Raw genomic sequence first — 19,091 nt, forward strand, 5'->3', positions numbered from 1 at the left:
ACACACGGTTATGATCAGAAGCTGCACTATGGTAGCATTTTCTTCACCTCCCTTATCCTACAACAAGACTGAGCTACTAAAAGAAACAAAAGAAAAGAAAAAGAAAGAAAGAAAGAAAGAAAGAAAAGAAAAGAAAGAAAAATAATGACTCTCCTTTTGTGACTCTAAAATCCTTTAAAAACACCAGGAACACCTGGGTGACTCAGTCGGTTAAGCATCTGACGCTTTGATTTCGGCTCAGGTCATGATCTCACGATTTGTGAGTTCGAGTCCTGTGTGGGGCTCTGTGCTGACAGTGCTGAGCCTGTTTGGGATTCTCTTTCTCCCCCGCCCCTGCTTATACTCTCTCTGTCTCTCTCTTTCAAAATAAAAATAAATAAACATTTAAAAAATGCAAAAAAAAAAGTTATTTCCCAAATGATCTCATTTTAACCTCATGGTGTCCTGTGATCAAGAAAGTTCAGGGACTCTTTGCTCGTGTTACCAAAAAAAAAAAAAAAAAAAGCCAAGGGTACTCAAGAGATTTGCTCAGGAAATTTGAATCTGTCGCTGGAAAAAGCAGGCCTGTGAACCTCTTATTTCCAGATTACCACCCTCGTCTTTGAAGGAAACCTTAAGATGATTCATATTCATTTTGCCAGCTGGGAGGCCTTCACTCTTCCAAAGACACTGAATTAAAATGTCACTGTCCTTTTCCACAGGCGCATTTCCAAGAGGTAGTTACCAGCGTCCAACCTCCAGGCGTGGTCACTATGGAGATGGGTGGATGGGTGTCTTTTCACCATTATCACCATTATCAATAACCATGTGCCAAGGCTGGCCTGCTTTGTCCTTTTATTTAAAAATAGGAAGAGGAGGAGGAGAGGTTGAGGGAGGGAGGGTGAGCAAGGAATATCTTGCTTCCTGTCCCCCCTCCCCCCCCACCTTAAACTTGAATCTGAGAATTTGCCTCCGGCTTTCTCTTTTCCAACCAAGCAAAAAATACCTTAAAAGTGAAGTGAAAAGATGGCCTAATGATGGTAGTTAAGTATTTCCGATGTGACAGTTCTGCAAAGGCCGGGAAGGGCCGTAAGCTTATAATTGGGGCGAAGAGTATGTTCTGTTCTGTGCTGGGCACAGGGTTCCTTGGGCCAGGTTGTCACAAGGCTGGGCCTGAGACTCTCAAGGCTGCATCTACCCGATCCTTACCCGGCCCCGTGACATCTCACGTATTTGTATCGTCATGCTTTCCGTTTGGCACAGTCATTCAGTTAGCATTAGGGCAAGTTCCCCGGGAAGCAGACTCCGCCAGAGGGAGGTTAGCTGGGGTTGCTCTCAGAAACAGCACGGGGAAGGGAGGGAGGGAAGAAGAAGTGGGTGGAGGGGGAAGCTGAACCGCCATGCACTTGCCCGAGGGGCCACAGGCAGCTCTGGAGCCGAGCTGGCCCATCAGAGTTACCCTAACCTGGCATCCCAGGGTGGGGCTCGGCTTCTGTAGCTCCATACGGACTCTTCACGCTGGGGAGTGGCCTCCAGCTGGGGAGACAGAACCTTGGGCCAGCAGTTCCCTGCAGCCCGGGGCAATTTCCAGAGAAGGAAGGAGGTACCAGAAACTGGGGGGGGGGGGGGGGGGATGAGTGCCTTGGTCCTGAAGGGGATCGGGGTGGCCTACTCCATTATTCGTCGTACGTGTCCTCTTCCCTCAGAATACAAGGTGGTGGAGGCAGCCATCTTGTGTTTGCCCTGCATTTGCTCCCCCAGGGCCCACAGCCCCCGTTGGCACACAATAGGTGCTCAGTGCACGGTTGTGGAAGTAACACAGAATGGGTTGACACTTTTCATTCTGCATATTTCTTACCGCCTTAAACATGGAGGCAGATGGATTCCTGTAACACATTTCCCTAGAAATATTTTTAAAAATTTTTAATCTTTATTTATTTTTGAGAGAGACAGAGACAGAGTATGAGTGAGGGAAGGGCAGAGAGAGAGGGAGGCACAGAATCTGAAGCAGGCTCCAGGCTCTGAGCTGCCAGCACAGAGCCCGACGCGGAGCTTGAAGTCACAAACTGTGAGATCATGACCTGAGCCAAAGTCGGACGCTTGACCGACTGAGCCACCCAGGGGCCCCTTCTTTCTTTCCAAGTCCAGTCTAGAATCACACAATGCATTTAGTGGCCCTATCTCTCTAGCATTTTTTAATCTGGAGAGTTCCTCAACTTCTTTTTGTCTTTCACGACACTGATATTTTTGAAACACTCGGTCTAGTTGTTTTGCACAGTGTTCCTCAGTTCGCTTTTGTCTGTTCCCTCATGATACATGCAGGTTAAACATTTTTGACAGGAATACTATATATGTGATGCTGTGATCTCAGGAATCACACTGGGAGGCAGATGATGCTGTTTGTTCCATTATTGGTCATGTTAAATTGGATCATTTGGTTAAGGCAATGTCTGCCAGGCTGATCTATATCAAAAATATCCTTTTCTTGGGGCGCCTGGATGGTTCAGTCAGTTAAGTGTCTGATTCCTGATTTCTGTTCAGGTCATGATCTCACGGTTCATGAGTTTGAGCCCCACATCGGGCTCCATGCATTGGTGCAGAAACTGCTTGGGATTCCCTTTCTCTGTGCCCCTTCCCCACTCATTCTCTCTCTCTCTCTCTCTCTGTTCCCTCCTGCACCAAAAATAAATAAATAAACTTAAAAAAAATTTTTTTAATGTTTATTTCTTTTTGGGAGAGAGAGACAGAGCACGAACAGGGGAGGAGCAGAGAGAGAGACACATACACACACAGAATCCGAAGCAGGCTCCAGGCTCTGGGCTGTCAGCACAGAGCCCGATGCAGGCCCCGAACTCACCAACCGTGAGATCGTGACCTGAGCTGAAGTCGGATGTTCAACTGACTGAGCCACCCAGCCGCCCCTAAATAAATAAACTTAAAAAAATATATATCCTTTTCTCTTTGTATTTAATGATTGTGATGTGACACTCTGAGACTGTATGAGTTCCGTTTCCCCAGAATTGTTCTGTCAATGACTTTAGCATCCGCTGGTGATTCTTGCTTAACGCAAGTGTTATCGTGATTGTAAAACAACATAACACTTTTGGAAATAAAAATATCTCACCTGGCTGGCAAACACTAATTGTAGCATCTCTGTAGTTGGACATTCGACATGTTATAAAACCATCATAAGGATATAGATCATAGGATTCCTCATCGGAAGTACAGCTCAGGCCCAGACTTCGCCACACTGGATAACTACCCTCTAAAGTTTTTACTGAATGAACTGGAGATGAGAAATAGAAACCCATATTGTTCTTGGGACTCGAAGCAGAATTAGGCTCTCGTCGCAATGGGATCAATCGAAGAATTCCATGTGCTGTGCCCTAGATGTGAATGTGGAGAGGCTGGAAGGACACCCAGGGTTTCTTGGACTGTTCAGTCTCTAAGATACGTGCAGAATCAAACAACAAAGAAATGAATACTGTAGGAAGGAAAAGTACTCCTACTGGCAAAACCCCACTGAGTCGTCAGCTGTTAATAGCAGGGAGGTATATTCAACCTGATTTTCCTGATGTGTTTTCTAAGTATCTATCTATCTATATACCTACATACATGAATGTTTGTGCTTACACATTTCAAAGGGCTTATATTTTATATATTACCTGTATATGACCAATACATAGAGTGGTATGTAAGTAAACCTATAAAGATAGGTGGCCTCCCTAATAAAAAAATTTTTTTAAGTTTACTTATTTTGAAAAAGAGAACAAGGGAGGGGCAGAGAGAGGGGGAAAGAAAATCCACAGTCAGGCTCCACACTGTCAGCACAGAGCCCAGCACGGGGCTCAGTCCCACAAACCGTGAGATCATGACTGAAGCCAAAATCAAGAGTGGGACGCTTACCCGGCTCAGCCACCCAGGCGCCCCTACTTACAATCTTGGTGAGATGACAATGCACTATTCATGTCGCGGGGATCGTGTAAATTGTTCACATAGCTGTGCAGTGCCCTGTGCTTTTATTTATTTATTTTTTTTGGTGCAATACCAGTTTTGCTTGACTTCAGTGATATTCTTGTTCCTTCCTTCGCATAGTTTTCTAGCTTCCTGGCACCAATTCACTCCCAGACTCTCAGCCAGCAGTATAAATCTCTTCTTATTGTAGTCATTTATATCAGGTAACGCATCTGTTCCCTGTTCCTCCTGGTGACGTAGCTTCCGGTTCCTTCATCCTCCTCCTTCCCCTCTAGATCTGCACGGCCAGGGAATCCAAAATTGCCACCATATTCCTGGAGACTCTCTCTCCTCTCTCTGTTGTGTCTGCTGTTTACTAGATTCCATGTCTGTCTCTTCCTTGGTTTCTTCCCTTATTTTTGACGGAGAACATTCTCTAGTAGCTTTCTAAGGAAGGTGCGCACGGAATGTATGTTTGGAGATCAGGCGCAATTGTAACTTGCACGACGCTATTCCCTGATAGGTTTCCTGAATATAGAATTACAGATCAGAAAGAATTTTCCTTTGTGATTTTTAAAGCACGGCCCTAATGTTTTCTTCCGGCGATACTGTCGAGAATTCTGGTACCATTCTGATTGCTGACCTTTTCCATGTGAGCAGCTGTTCCCATCGGGGAGCTTGCGCGATGTTCTCTTCATCTCCAGGGCTCTGAAATTGTACTCGGCCGTATCCTGATGGAGGTCTTCTTTGGCTCATTACACCAGGCCACTCAGTGCAGAAACTCATGGCCTGTAATTCTGGAGCATTTTCTTGAATTATTCCTTTGATCATTGCCTTCCCTCAGTTTTCTCTGTCTACAATGCCTGTTACTTGGATATTGTCCCTCCCCAGCTAATTTTCTGTTATTTCCCCCGACTCTTGTCTTTGCTGTTTTCTACCTTTTGTTTTGTTTTTATTGTTCTATCCTCTGAGGCTGTTCTTCCAGTTTATCTTTTAGCCCTTCTACTAAGCTGCTACTAAGTTTTTTAGATTTTCTTCTGCTCCTGCACTGTTCTGTTTTCTCCAAGTTCTTGTTTGTATTGGTTAGCTATTAGCACGAGAGGGCCGCATAAGGGGTCATCCCCAATTTACTGGGCTATATTAATAAACACTTATTTTTCACTTGTGAGTCCTCATATGGCTGCGGGTTGGCTGTTGTGTCTCTGGTGTGTGTTTCTCACTCTTCTGGATCCAGACAGCCGTCCAGGATATGTTCTCATGTGGAGGGCAAAAGCTGAAGAAGGTATGCCCCAGCATAAGGGCTCATTTCAATCCTTGGTTTATGTCACATTCACAAACATCTCGTTGATCAAAGCAGATGACGTGACCAAACTTAACACATTGGAACCGGGTGCTACATGTGTCCACGATGGAAGGGAGAAGGGGTAAGATATTTGCTGAACAATAGACCAAGCTTTCACATCATTCTTCCATGTGTTTGTTGGGGTTGCTGTGTTTCACGTTAGAAGCTCCTAGAATGTTTGGTGAGCCTTGCCGGTTCTGCTCATACTCAAAAGTGAGGCACCGAGAAAGCGATTGACAGGCTTTATGGCAACGAGCTGGACTTGCTGACTTGTGAGCTGTGTAGGATAATCCGACTGGGTTGTTTCACAGCAGGTTCCAGTGGATCTTGTTCTTTGAGTAGCTCAGTTGCTAAGAGAAAAATCTTACAGTGTTCTGCATAGGAGGTATAACCCTGGCTTTCAGCAACCTGGGAATCAAGTGGAAGCAGGGGGGCCAGGGATTTCGCTATTTTTGGTTAACAACCCCTATTTTCAATATGGTTCCCCTGCCTCAACTATGCCTGATATCCCTGATCCCAGAATATCTCTGGTTCAGCCTCTTCAGAAAGTAGACCTTTAGGCTTCTGCTGGTTGGTAGAGGGGAGGTCGCCAGCAGAGTGGAGTTGAGGTGGGAATCTGGGGCCTGCTTCTTATGTAGGCTTTGAATAAATGCTCCCATTTTTAAATTTTTTTTTCAACGTTTATTTATAATTTTTGGGACAGAGAGAGACAGAGCATGAACGGGGGAGGGGCAGAGAGAGAGGGAGACACAGAATCGGAAACAGGCTCCAGGCTCTGAGCCATCAGCCCAGAGCCTGACGCGGGGCTCGAACTCCCGGACCGCGAGATCGTGACCTGGCTGAAGTCGGACGCTTAACCGACTGCGCCACCCAGGCGCCCCAATGCTCCCATTTTTAGATCGCCCTGGATACCCATCCATCGAGGTGCCTTGTGCCAGCCACTTAGGAGCCATTCTGGAGCTCCATGGCATCAATGTCCTTTCTTCTAGGCTTCTCCCATTGCTAATTTAAGATTTAGCTTTACCTGGTACATGACGTCGGCTGTCAACTTTCCAGTCTCCAAGTGTGTGTTCTCTCGTTTCCTTTTCTATTCTCTCTCGGGTTGTGATTTTGTGCATTTTCATACTCTCACTGTCACCTTAGTTCTGGACAGAGTGGCTCTAGCACAAGGGCTTAATCTACCACAATTTACCAGAAGTTTCTCAATTTACTAGTATTGTTTCACTAACCCATGTATCTAGAATATCTTTCTACAGCAATGTGAAGATAACTTTTTGCTTAATTTTCTTACTGTTGTGTGTAACTCAATCCGTCTTTTTGTTATGGCCACTTGGATAATTTCCAACCCTTTGGTACTAAAATAATGCAAGGTGAACATGTCTGTGAACACTGGTGGATATTTATTTATGTATTTATTTTAATGTTTATTTGTTTTGAGGAGGCGGGGGAGGGACAGAGAGAGAGGGAGACAAAGAAGGAATCCAAAGAAGGCTCCGCGCTCTGAGCTGTCAGCACAGAGCCCAGCGCGGGGCTCCAACTCACAAACCCATGAGATCATGACCTGAGCTGAAGTCGGTCGCTTAACCGACTGAGCCACCCAGGCGCCCCTCCGTTGGTGGACATTTTCAAACAAACGTTCTGAGTAGTGTAATTGCTGGATGTGAGTTTTAAGGCTCACTGCTTTTGGAAGCGTGGAGGGAACAGCAGGTGTCTGGGCCCTTGAAGTTTCTGCCTGCCCAGATCTGGTGTCCTAGGCACCTGTCCAGCGTGTTCTCACAAAACCTGATGCCGGGAAATGGCAGTCTCTTATTCATGATGCAGATGGAGCCCTTGGGTCAGGTTTAGAACAGAGTATCGATCCCAAGACCGTGCACAAAGCAGTCAGTGATGGACAGCTGAAGATGAGACAGTCTACGCTTCAGGAGTTTAAAATCTTTTGCAGCCATGAAACGGCGGCACTGAAGAGGAACCACCTGGACTTCCTCTTCCCTGAAACTGGGCATGTGTACGATGATCACGTGACAACCGATGTTTGCCCTGACTGTCTTTGTAGGCACCTCTGAACATGCTTCTTACAGAATAAATGGAAGAGAAGAGACAGAGTACCAACTCCCAAAGCCCCGATGAAGTCACGACTCCACATGTCCCCAGGTTGGTGACAACCCCCGGGGGCTGCTCAGAAATGACTGCCAGTTTCTCCTTTACTTGCCCAGTAATACCTGCCCCCCGCCCCCCGTCCACTCTGCAGCTGTCCAGATGGTCCCCCATGCCTCTGCCACTCGAGAAGGAAAGTAGATGAGATTAACTTGTTTAAATCTGTGCTTCAAACACTCGGGGCAGGAAGGAAGCAAAAAAGGCTGGCTATAGCATTGAGTAAGAATTTCTTTTTTGAGGGTATTTATCGTATTTATTTCACTCCCAGAGTTGGTCACATGTCAGGTAGGGTTAGGATGCCAGGATAAAGCAGAAGCAAAGCCACAAAGACCACACAGAGAACATAGCACCTAACAGTTTCTTCTCAATGTTTTGTTGAATCGTGCTTGGGTCTACTTCACCCATTAAAGAGAGTAATGATTTGTTACTTGTGCGTTTTTTTAAAATATTGAGGCAATCTACCTGTATATATTTAAAATAGAAATTGCTCCTAGTAATAGACACCATTTATTATTTTCAAGAACCAAAACCTTTACATGCGGGGCACCTGGGTGGCTCAGTTGGGTAAGCATCCAGCTCTGATTTGGGCTCAGGTCGAGATCTTGCAGTTCATGGGTTCAAGCCCCATGTCGGGCTGTGTGCCAACAGCACTCAGCCTGCTTGGGATTCTCTCTCTCTCTATCTCTCCCACACTTGTGCTGTCTGTCTGTCTGTCTCTCAAAATAAATAAACTTTAAGCAGTTTTTTTTTTTTTAAAAAGGGATGCCTGGGCGGTTCAGTCGTTTAAGCGTCTGACTCTTGGTTTCAGCTCAGGTCAGGATCTCCTCGTTTGCGGGATTGAGCCCCACGTTGGGCTCTGTGTTGACAGCTCAGAGCCTGCTTGGGATTCTCTCTCTCCCTCTCTGTGTCTGCCCTTCCCCCACTCTCCCTCTCTTTCTCTCAAAATAAATAAACAAACTTAATTTTTAAACATTTTACATGCAGTATCTCATTTGGATGCCCTTAACTCCTTGTGGTGGGTATTTTTATTACACCCATTTTCTACCCTCCTTTTATAGATAAGGAAGTAAGCTAAGAGAAGTTGCAAATCTCACCCAAGGTCACAGGCTAATAAATCATGAGATTTGAGCCCAGCATTCTGACCCCCGAGCCTGTGCTGTTTCCCCAAAATACTTACATTTCTTCAGATCACCTCCCAGTCTTAATCATGCATGATTAAGGCCACATACTGACAGTCGTATTCAAGTGTTCAAAGTGGTTTGTACTCTGCTCTCTTTCCTCCCACTTAACGTATCCAACATGTTTCCATGTTTCCCCCGTCGGTGTAATTGTCATTTCCATTTTAATAGGCTCATACTATTTCACTGAATCATCGTAGCGTCATTTACCAAACCATTTCCCCCCGTCGGGGTTTTACGTTTTCACTGTTTTTGGTTCTCATGGACAACACTGTGATGAGCTCTGGGCTCTCAGCTTTTGCTTTAAAAACCTGTATCTCCTTAGGATAGTTTCCTAGCGTGGGGATTTGCCGCATATGATCAGCTTGCTTTCCAAAGTGTTATCCGTTACATTACTGCCAGGAGTGCATCGATGGCCCAATTTCTCTGTATCCTCACTAGAATTAGCCAAACGGAGCACATGCAAACAGGAGTACTGACTAAATGTAGGGCTATTTTGATTATTGTTGCCATGAACACTATTACGAACGGTCAAATGGTCATTGGTGCCGCTACCCCTCATTTCTCTGTGGTTCCCCTCCCTGTCGCTTTAATATCCTCACTTGAGGTCGCAGTGCTGAGTTTGGCTCCATTCCAGGACACGGGCAACCTGTGGAGGAACTGAAAAAGGCAATCCATTATGCAGACACCAACAGCTGGTGCTAAAAGTTGTTCCTTCTTCTGCATTTGCGATCCCTATACCCCACCTCTTTGCATTAACCAAAAAAAAAAATAATAAAAATTGGGAACATTTTGGTCCTCACCCTCCCCACTCTTCCCTCCTGTTTCCACAAGTTAAGTGGTCTCCCTGCCGGTGTTGACCCGTCCTCTCCACCCCCAAAGCCATCAGGCTGATTTCTGATCCTTGCCCTCACTTGCCTGTCCACATGTTTTCTAACCCGACTCCCTTCTTCCCCTAACCCTCCCCATGCGCAGCTGCCCGTGAGCCGACCTGAGGCAGATCCCTGCCTCGAAGTTGACCCCTCAGGAATGGTTGGCCCAAAAGTTGGCCCAACCTGCGGTGTCTGGTCCCCTCCACAGAGTACCCCCCCCCGCCCCCCCCAGCCTCACTTCCTTCCGCTTTCTCCGTTTGCTCCCCATATGCCTCATCAGTCCTTGGGACGGGGTCTTCCCGGCTCTACCAGTTGCGTAACTGGACAGGCGTGACACACAGAAGCTTGGAGACCGTTCCCCCACCGACGTCTATCTGTGTCCGCCGCTCTGAATCACTCTAGGGCTGGGGGAACCTGGGAAAGTGTCTGAGGCATCTTTAAAGCCACCATGAGTACGATGGCACAGGCACTCAGCAGGTTTTCCGCTTGGAATCGTGCCAGCTCCCTTTCCCCATATAGCACGGAGCTAGAGGGAGCTCTCTGACCGCAGCCTGGGCCCCATCCCTGCCCCAGCTTCCCACTGTCTCCGTAGGGTGTCATCTTGTGCCGAGTAGGAGCTGCTCCATCTCTAGCCCTGCACTTTCATCCTCCCGGAGCTCCATCCTGCTCTCACCCTGTCTCCGGCCCTCTGCCCAGCCCTACGCACCTGCTTACAGGTCCCTGGACGGAGGTTCTCTTGGGAACCTCCAGGCCATCCACAGGCGCTGGCCTCTGTCTGGAGCGCCTTCTCAGTCCTCCACCTTCCTGGCGTACTTCTCTCTCATGGCTCCAGCCAGACGCCACCTCCTCTGCAAAGTCTCCTAAGACCTTCGCGGACAGAATTAGGCATTAGTGACTGCGTGACGCCATCCACTTATGTGTATACACGCATCGTGTTATACTGATTGGTCGGAATCTCTCTCCACTAGATAGCGACTCCTCCAGGGAAAAGGACCGTGTTTGATTCACTTTGGCTTTCCCCATGCCTGGCATCAGCTCTCGTACAGGCGGTTGCTTCTGGACAGAGTATAGCTAGAGTTCTGTCTCCTCTAACAAATGGGATGGACCAGATCTCCAGCCCAACCATCTCACCAAGAGCCCAGCTCTGGAGGATGGGAGGATATCGGTTGGAACAGAAGTGGACCCTGACCCCTGTATCTCCCTCTCCCCTGGCCCCATTAGGGTAAAGACTGGAAACTTCTCTGGGAGCCTTTTGGTTCTGGATAGAAAAAAAGAAAAGAGGAAGCAGCGTCTGCCCCATCACCGTGAAAGGAGAGGCTTGGGGGTTTCCTCCGCTCCTCCAGACCCGCATGTCTCCAGGCTCAGGGGAAAAGGGAGGAATCGGTGGGTGGGCAGGAAGTGATCAAAACTGGGAGTTATTAACTGATTGTCTGCTTTCAATGGACTGTCTGTTCGTTTTGAAAACAAAGGGTTGCAGACCCGGAGAAAAGCATACGTGTGGTGCCTGTTTCCCCAGAACATTTAGCTGCCTTCCACCTGAACAAAATTCCGGTTCTGTGAATCACAAAGAAGGGAGTCTGCTGGTTCACGGCTGTGGTTCAGTTCCAAGCCCACGCTCCACACTCTTCTGTGTGATGCTGGGACTGGGGCACTTTGGCCTCACTCCTCCTTTGCCAGAGGGTCCCTGTTTATCCTGGCCGACAGCATCATCAGAGGGAGGCTGGAAGGCAAGAGGAGGGAGGAGGCAGCTCCCATGCGTGTTTGCCTGCTGGTCCCACTAACATCACCGGGACAATGCTTCTTTACCCACAGCAGTGTTGGCTTCAGGAACAGTTGGTTCCAGTTTCCAGAATCTTTCATTCGCCCTGAACTAGCCTTGTGGTGTGTCTGCACCAGTCTGTTGGTGGCTGGGAGTTGGAGTCTCGTTCCTTCAGCCCCTCCTCTGAGCTCCTGACCCGCCGGGGAGCACAGCCCTCTGGGGGGTTCTGGGGCCCACCGTGTGCAGCCCCTTGCTTCTGAGTCTCAATAGGCCTCAGTCTCTTTTCTTTGTTCCTGCAGTCGTTCTGTCTGCATTCCCCCCTTGTCCTCCCCTTTGGCTTTTTCAGTCTCCCAATCCCTGCCACCAATTTCTCGTATTAAATTATCTCTGCTGAAATAACTGGTCTGGTTTCTCTTTCCCTGACCAGTCCAGGGAGAACGGCTGTTGGGAAGCTACCGCTAACGTCCAGCTCAATTGCAATTTCAAAGTCACCTCTGATCGTGGTCATTGTCATAATAATGATTCCCATTTACTAATATCTAGGTATGGCACACACCATGTGCCAGATTTGAATGTATTACGACAGACTGGACATACAGAAGGACAACGGCTAGACCATGTGTGACAACAGAACTCTGGCCCACAGAGTGCAAACTGGTGCAGCCACTCTGGAAGACAGTGCGGAGGGTCCTCAAAAAATTAAAAACAGAACTAGCCTATGACCCAGCAATAGCACTACTAGGAATTTAACCAAAGGATACAGGAGTGCTGATTCGTAGGGCCACATGTACCCCCAATGTTTATAGCAGCGCTTTGAACAATAGCCAAATTATGGAAAGAGCCCAAATGTCCATCAACTGATGAATGGGTAAAGAAGAGGTGGGGCGTGTGTGCGGGGGGGGGGGGGGGGGCGGGGGGTGGAATACTACTTGGCAGTGAAAAAGAATGAAATCTTGCCATTTGCTACAATGTGGATGGAATGGGAGGGTATTGTGCTAAGTGAAATAACTCAGAAAAAGACAGATATCATATGTTTTCGCTCATATGTGAAAGTTGAGAAACTTAACAGAAGACCATGGGGGAAGGGAAAGGGAAAAAAATAGTTACGAACAGAGAGGGAGTCAAACCGCGAGAGACCCTTAAATACAGAGAACAAACTACTAAGGGTTGATGGGGAGGATGGGGGAGGGGAAAATGGGTGATGGGCATTGAGGAGGGCACTTGTTGGGATGAGCACTGGGTGTTGTATGTAAGCGATGAATCACGGGGATCTACTCCCAAAGCCAAGAGCACACTGTATACACTGTATGTGAGCTAACTTGACAATAAATTATATTACTCTCCCCCCCCCCCCAAAAAAAAGAACTCTGACCTACAGGACTCAGTCACCGACTACCAGCTTCCCTAATTTTTGCTCTTGCTTTCAACTCGGGACCAACCACAGAAAGCCAACTATGTCTCCCAAACCAATCACAGAAGATGGCCAGCCGGCTTCTAGTTAGCCAGCCTCCAGCTTCTCCATGGCAATAGCCTCCAATCGGGGCACACCCGAAACCTTCCCCTTTCCTCTGCCTCCCCCCGCCTGCTTCTGAGTCTCTGCGAGCTCAGTGATGGTGGCTGCTTCCTTGCTATGGCAAGTTCTGTGTGTTATTTGGATCATCTTCATTTATTTCCACAATTAATGGTATTTCCTGCTGTCATCCAGCAAAGCAGACATAATTCCGCCCATTTCCCAGATGAAGAAACTAGCATTCAGAGAGGCCCAAGTATATAACAATTAGGTGACAGAGCCAGGATTCAAACGCAGGTAAATCTGACTCCCAATCCTGAACTGGCCCCAGCCTACCTCTATCATGGCACTCCTCCCCCAGTGTTTATTGTTTCCTACTGTGATTATACCTTCAGGAGGTTGCCTCCCTGACTAGCCCGTGCCTTTGTCAAAGTTAGGGTGTGCAACTTACAAATGTTGTATTCTCAACACCCACTCAAAGCATGACACCCAGTCGATGCCCCTAAACGTTATTCAGTAATAATGCTGAGGAAATGTCTCCGATTATCCTTCCCCAGCTGACACTTTGAGAAGGAAATGACATCAGTTGAGTGAATGATCCAGGATGTATAAAACTCTCTTTTCTCCCCCCACCCCCGGGGCTATGGTGTAGACTGTGGACACGGATATGGAGGAAGGTAGCACCCGCCATCTGCACGTCATGGGGGCTTACAAGCAGGTGTCAGTGGGACCAGGGATCTGATAGAAACAGGAGCCAAGGCATGCTTGTGCTGTACCTGCATGAGGTCAAAATGAACAAAGTTGCCCGAGTCCAGAATCAGTCATCGCAGTGAGTTAGCATTTTGCAGTTATGTGAAGTAGCTGGTTGTCTTCTTCAACTCCCACACACATTATTTTTTTTAACTGAATTTTCTTTTTTTTTTTTAATTTTTTAATGTTTATTTATGTTTGAGAGAGGGAGACACAGTACCAGCAGGAGAGGGGCAGCGCGCGCGCGCGCGAGAGAGGGAGACACAGAATCCGAAGCAGGATCCAGACTTCGAGCTGTCAGCACAGAGCCCGACGCGGGGCTCGAACCCACAAACCACGAGATCATGACCTGAGCCGGAGTTGGAGGCCCATCCGACTGAGCCACCCAAGTGCCCCATCACACACCTGGTTTTTTTGACGAGGAAATGATACCTACTCTATTTTATTTTTTAAGTTAATTCACTTATTTTTAAAATGTTCACCTATTTTTGAGAGAGAGTGTGAGTGAACGGGGGAGGGGCAGAGAGAGTAGAAGACCGAAGATCCTACGCGGGCTCTGTGTTGTCACAGAGCCCGATGTGGGGCTCAGACTCATGAACCGTGAGATCATGACATGAGCCAAAGTCGGATGCTCAACCGACTGAGCCACCCAGGGCGCCCACGCACAAATATCTTGTGTGCTGTTGTCAAAACCCTGCGTCTGCGGACCTGGAGAAGGCAGAGACCAAAACCCCACCCTGTAACCAGAAATGCTGGGAGGACCCGCCACACCAGGGCCGACCACCAGGTGGCACTAGTGCTGAGCTAATATGGGCTCCGCTTTTCCGCTCAGCTTTCCCGAGAGGCCGCCGCATTTAACAGAGGCTAGTGATTAGCAGGTAAAATAAAAACGAGCTGGAAATCGGGCTGCTCTTATAATCCCACAGCGAGCCTTTTATGCGATTGTGACTTTTATCATTAAGAGGGCGTTTGTTCTGCAGCAGAGGCCTGAATTAGCAGTGGTTTTAAGAACTGAATCCAGCCTAATGTTCAGACTACACTAAGCAAGGTCATGAGGGCTTTCAGAGAAGTGACCTGAGTGATCTCCCAGCAGGATTAATGTAAATAAGGTTTTCTTTGATTAGCACCGTTCTCCTGCCCCGGGGCTTTCAAAATTACAGGATTTCGGAGGATCACAGTTTAATTGCTTAATTGTACAAAAATAACACTTAATAAAGAGCCAAGCAAACAAAAATGACAGCAACGTCTTCTAGGCTATCAGCAGCTCCTGGAGGCGGCCTGACATGGGCGAAAGAATGGGTGTTGGATTTGCACTTGGGGTCAGGTCGTAGCTCTGCCTCTTCCGACCTGCACATCTTCCAGCAAGTTCTTTAACCTCTCAGAGCCTGTGTCTTTATTAGATATGGGTGGTACAGTGTGCTTCATAGACTGGTGGGGGTTAAACCGTGTGGCATCTGAAAATGCCTAGAACAATGCATCGCGCCTAGTAGGTATGTAGTAAGCACAGATTTCTTCCCTCCCCCCATTGCCTGAATGGTGGCGCTTTCCGTTGATAATTAAAGTGGATGTGCTGTCCTTTCTCAGTCTGCATGCCCAGGATTTCAGTCCTTGGAAATCATTCCTCATCGACTGTTCCATTCTGACTCACACGTTTTGAGACACAGCTACCCAGGGCAGATAGCTGTGTGGGATGAAGGGTTTTTGTTTAAAACGCAGATTAAGGATCAATGCAGACCTCCGCATCATGGGCTGTACTGTCGCCTCCTTCGCCTCCCACGTGGCTGGCTTTCAAAATCCCTCCGCCTTCCTGAAGACGGCCTCTCTGAGGAGGCAGGGGAGGGTCCCCGGGACTGCCAGCACCTTTCCTGCTTCAGCTCTGTCCCCTGAGAAATGTGGCAATTGGATTGTGGGTTTGGTCCGGTTCGGGGGGGGGCACACTGGAAGGGCAGGGTGTGGTTTTTGAAATCTCTGAGGCCTCTCTCCGGGTCTTCAGGAGGTCAGACTACGACACGATTTCTCCCTCTCTCCTCAATGCACGGCCAGAAAGCCAGGTGGGAGCCAGGTGCTGTGTGGGGCCACAGACAAAAGCCTTGGACCTAGATACTAAAAATGTGGGGTCAAGGCCGGCTCTGCTGCTGTCATATCATAAATATTTTGTCTGGTCTTTGTCCCTGGTTCCTGGAACCAAGCTACTAAAACCCTTGGAGAGAGTCTCCTCCATGAACCCCTTCGATCACACTTGAGTTTATGGTAAGGCGAGGGTTCGGGATGGAGGCTGGTCACCAGAAAGACCGACCATGTGACAAGAGGGATGAGACTTTGAGCCTGGTGGGGAGTGGGGGGCTGGAGAGTCAGTTACCAATCATGCCTGTATGATGAGACCCCAGGAAAAGCTCTAGACACAAGCTCCGTGAACTTCCTGGTTGGTGAACACATTGATGTGTCTGGAGGGTAATGGACTCTGCAGAAAAATGCTCGGCCCCCGGGCTGTACCCCCAAGGGTAATGTACTCTGATTCCATGAGGAGAGGACACAGAAGCCCTGCGTTCGGGACCCTCCCAAACCTCACCCGATGTGTCTCTTCGTTTGGTTGGTCCTGATTCATATCCTTTAGCATAAAACTATAATGGAAAGTATAGAATTTTCCTGAGTTTTTAGGGTTGTCTAACACATTACCAAACCTGAGGGAGGTAAGAGGAATCCCCCCGATTTGCAGCTAGGTGGTCAGAATTGTGGGTGGCCTGGCGCCCCCATGTGCAGCCGATATCTAAGTGGGGGCAACCTGTCGGGGACCATGCCTGCCACTTGTGGGGTCAGCACCAACACAGGGTGGTTAGCGCGGAATTGAAATGCAATTTACCAGTTGGCATCACAATAGCTTTACAGGTACCTGGTCTCTGGCAGTCATTCACCTCTGGGGCTTGTTTTCTGATCTATAAAGTGAAGTTGTCTGTGGTGACTCCCATAACCACTCACAGTGAGACCGTATCAGTGAGCGTGCGTGATGTGTTCCTGTTCACGCCGGTTCACCTGGCGACCTTAGGGGAGTGCTGCTCGCCTAAGCCCCGCCTCCGTATCAGGGAGATGGTCCCCTCTGTTCCTATACCTCACTGAATTTTTACAGGGCGAGACTGAGATCATCAATGTGGGAAGGCTTTGAAAAATACTCCACAGTATTTTCAAAACCAAAGTTGCTGCCCTTTTTTTTTTTCTAATTTCTGAATGCATCACCCAAAACCAGGTGAAGTCATTTTTTTTAATTAATTTTTTTTAACGTTTATTTATTTTTGAGACAGAGAGAGACAGAGCATGAACGGGGGAGGGACAGAGCGAGGGGGAGACACAGAATCGGAAGCAGGCTCCAGGCTCTGAGCTGTCAGCCCAGAGCCCGACGCGGGGCTCGAACCCATGGACTGCGAGATCGTGACCTGAGTTGAAGTCAGACGCTTAACCGACTGAGCCACCCAGGCGCCCCAGGTGAAGTCATTTTGACTGAATTTTGAGAGTGAGATAGGCAGACTTAAAAAGTGGGTGACAGGGTAATAAAAGAAATTCACCCCACGGGGCGCCTGGGTGGCTCAGTTAAGTGTCCAGCTTTGGCTCAGGTCATGGTCTCATGGTCTGTGAGATCGAGCCCCGTGTCGGGTTCTGTGCTGTCAGCTCAGAGCCTGGAGCCTGCTTTGGATTCTGTGTCTCCCTCTCTCTCTGTTCCTCCCCTGCTCATGTGCTCTCTCTCTCTTTCTCTCAAAAATAAACATTAAGAGAGAGAGAAAGAAAGAGAAAAGAAAAGAAAGAAAGAAGGAAAGAGAAAAAGAAGAAAGAAAGAAAGGAAGGAAGGAAGGAAGGAAGGAAGGAAGGAAGGAAGGAAGGAAGAAAGAAAGAAAGGAAGGAAGGAAGGAAGGAAGGAAAATTAATTCACCCCAGGAAACCCCAGGGACACTCAAAGAGCTAGACAATCCTCCTGAGGAACAGAAATTAAAGGGTAGTGACAGGCTTTAGTGATTGCTGTGTGCAGGGTCCCAACAACATGTAAATGCCACATCAGGAGAAAACAACCAGGGGTTTTGACAGGAGCCCTAAAAGGGGTAGACAGTTAAAAACTACAAGTGTCGATTTGCTGTGGATTTTCCTTTGGCAGGATATTTAATGATTCTTTCCAGCCACTCTCAGCAGGACAGCTAGTAGATAGATATGAATCTAATGCAGTGATAGATTCTGATAGGTAGGTTATGGAAATCTAGATGAGAGAGGTTTCAAAATTATGAGACTCTTATGAATAAAATCCTTTCCCTTCTCCTTTCAATTTAATACCTCTGATCACCCAGGATGGGAGGGGGAGGGATGTGCCTGTCTTCTGTCCAAGAAAAAAGCAGAATTGAAACAAGCTGATTTGTGCCCAGACTTTGCGCTGGGACCTCAGACTGTGGGAAGTGGAAACCCTCTCCCATCCCCCACCCACCTGCTCCTCCTCTTGTGGGAACTTGGGGAAGTTCCCCCAACTAAGTGGGATCTTAATGGAGGCCACTGCTCATTGCCCTGATGAGAAGCCTGGGGGTCACTCTCTTCCCTATCCCCTACTTCCGATCTGTTAACAGGGTCCACTCATTCTGCCTCATAAAATTGTGTCTCAAATCCGATTCTCTTTTCCAGATCTCCGCGCTGACCCCTGTTCAGGCCCAGGTGGCTCTGAGTCTGCAAGTGAATCTCCGGCCAGACGCAGATTTGTTCAGGAAATTGGACAGCCAAGACCGCAGCTTTGGGTAAGTGGGCACCGGTGACTTTATCTTGAAAGCAAAAGCTACCAACGTCCCCGTCTCTTTGCTAGACGTGTCTTGGAAAACTAAGACACTACTGTGGATTCTTACATGAGCCTATTTTGTACCCATTCTATTCAGAGCAGTATAACCTTTGCTTTCTGGCTAATTATCCTGAAGTCCACTTCAGAGAATGTCACTACCCCTAGAGTTTCTGAGGCTGTCAAAGACTAGATCCGCATTTACCTGGTGAAGGGTGTGAGGGCAGTGGGAGGAGTCAGGAGAGGGAACCCTGGAGCCTGAGGCCTGCCACTGCTCGGTTGCCATGACAATGACAGGACCTCAGGCTCCACCCAGGTGAAATCTCCCGAATCTTAAGCCAAAGGCAGTCAGTTTAAGGGTTGAACCTAATATCTTTGCAATTACACGTTTGCAAATCTGAACAACTTGCTAGAGAGTCAAAATGGGGTCTCAGAGGAGCTCAGGTCTGAAGTACATTCTTGAAAAATGCATTCCCCCGAAACATGAGTGAGGGACCAGAAGTAGACGGCGGAGGGGAGCGTCTTTGGAAAGTACCAGAAGGCAAAAGACACAATGAGTAGGAGGGAGCAGGAGAGCAGAGATGTGGCTCATTGGACCGAGATCCCACTGGATCCCAACCATGGGGCATTCATCCGTGCCCTCCAGTGTTCCACAAGCCTGTCCTGAGCGTCTAGTGTCTTCCCCTGATCTACACACTGGTGACACAAAACAAAAAAACAATCTCTGTCCTGGAAGTACTGCCTGGAGGAGAAGACAGATCTGAAAATGGATTGAGAATCTAGATGGCAGAGGCCGAA

General features: G+C 48.0%; 1 long non-coding RNA gene across 1 annotated transcript in view; it reads left to right on the forward strand.

Moving 5' to 3' along the window:
• Positions 1-13,768: 13,768 nt before the first annotated feature.
• LOC113593231 (uncharacterized) overlaps positions 13,769-19,091 on the forward strand; it is a 46,760-nt gene continuing 41,437 nt past the window's right edge. Inside the window, exons 1-2 of the long non-coding RNA XR_003413320.2 lie at positions 13,769-14,376; positions 18,149-18,258. This is a non-coding gene — a long non-coding RNA (uncharacterized LOC113593231). The remainder of the gene's footprint in view (positions 14,377-18,148; positions 18,259-19,091) is intronic.

This window comes from Acinonyx jubatus, chromosome D1, assembly GCF_027475565.1.
Source record: "Acinonyx jubatus isolate Ajub_Pintada_27869175 chromosome D1, VMU_Ajub_asm_v1.0, whole genome shotgun sequence".
Lineage (NCBI taxonomy): Eukaryota > Metazoa > Chordata > Mammalia > Carnivora > Felidae > Acinonyx > Acinonyx jubatus.